Genomic DNA, 1,690 nt, shown 5'->3' on the forward strand with positions numbered 1-1,690 from the left:
TGCCACCCCAAATAGGTTTTTTTTGGGATGGGGGGATGGGAGAATTCGCCATCAAAGCATCCTAAATCCCTTTTTTTTTCACCTCTTCCTCACTCCAGCCGGGAAAAAAAATAAAGGAACTTTTAGGGTTTGGAGCCGGATGAAAATCCTGAATTTCAGGCATTTAGGGGGCAAAAAATCCCAAATTTTGGGGAAGGATCCTAAAAAATTAAAGGGTGAAGCAACTCCGCCCTGCTCAGAGCGACCCTGGGGGAAAAAATTCGGGAAGTCCAGGGGAAAAATCCCTAAAAAGACCAAAAAAAATCCCAAAGAATGCCCCAAACCCATTCACTGAATTCCCAACATTTCACCCCAAAATCCCAGAATTTCTCCCCAAATTCCTGGGGTTTCACCTCAAATTCCCATGGTCTTGCCCCAAAAAAATATTAAATTTTTTTTAAAATTAAAAGATACACAAAAATACAAAAGAATACACGAAAAATATATTACAAATACCCCAAAAAAATTTTAAAAAGACAAAAAAGTTACCCCCAAAACATTAAAAAAATACAAACCCCCTCCAAAAATTAAAATCATGCAAAAAAATACCCCAAAAATAGAGAGAAAACAACAAAAAATATCTAAAAAATACCAAAAAAGTAAAAAAAAATAAAAATAAACCATAAACAATTTAAAAAGAAATCAAAATAAATCAAAATAAAAGCCCCAAAAAATTCGCCGGCAGAGCCCTGAGCTCCCCCCCTGCTGCCTGAAAGGATCCCTTTGTACCTTTCCCTAAAAATCGCCTTTTCATCCCAAAAAAGGGGGAGGAGGGTAAGGAGGAGGAGGAGGAAGAGGCCGCGCTCGGGGAGGGGAAGGGTTTGACCTCATCCCACAAAAATTCCCGGTTTTTTTCCCCATTTCGGGCCCCTTCCCACCTTTCCAGGGGGAAAAAAGGGACAAAGGGGCTCTGTGCCACCAAACCCCCCGAAAATGGGGAAAAAACGGGAATTTGGGGGATTTTCCCCACCAGGAAAAGGAGGAGAAGGAAAAATCCTAAATGGAAAAATGGGATTTAGGTCCGGGATTTGGGAGTTTGGGATTTTTATAGGGATTAGAAGCAGATTTTACGTCCCTAAAATTTTTAGGGGGTAAATTCGCCTCAAAATTGGGATTTCTGTGGGGTTTGGGGCCTTCAAATTCGCTTTTTTCACATGAATTCGCCCCAAAATTGGGGATTACTGGAGTTTTTCGTCCCCTAAAATAATCAGTTTGGGGCTCAAAAAATCATTTCATTTTTATATTATTAAATATTAATTTTTAGTAGGAAATTTTATGGGATAATTAAAAATATGGAGCGAAGCGGCTGCAAAATGCGGAGGAAAAAGTAAAAATTGGGGGGGGGAGCAAAGATCCTTTTTCTGCTCCACAATCCCAAAAGGATCCCGGGAAATATTTGGGGCCAGATCTGAGGTTATTGAGAGGTGCCAGAGGGAAAAAACGATATTTGGGGAGTGTTTGGGTGGAAAAAAAGCCCTTTTTGAAGGGAAAACCGAATTCCTGGCTCCCCCCCAGTGAGGAATTCCCTCTCTGGGTTTGGGAGTTTTATGGGATTTGGGGATTTTTGTGGGATTGGGGGGTTTGGGAGAGTGGGAAAAATTGGGAGGGAAGGGGGAAAATGGGGAAAAAATGGAGGAAAATGTGGGGAAAT

This window comes from Corvus kubaryi, unplaced genomic scaffold, assembly GCF_017639235.1.
Source record: "Corvus kubaryi isolate FWS band 111438036 unplaced genomic scaffold, C.kubaryi_AGA036_p1.0 37206, whole genome shotgun sequence".
Classification (NCBI taxonomy): Eukaryota; Metazoa; Chordata; class Aves; order Passeriformes; family Corvidae; genus Corvus; species Corvus kubaryi.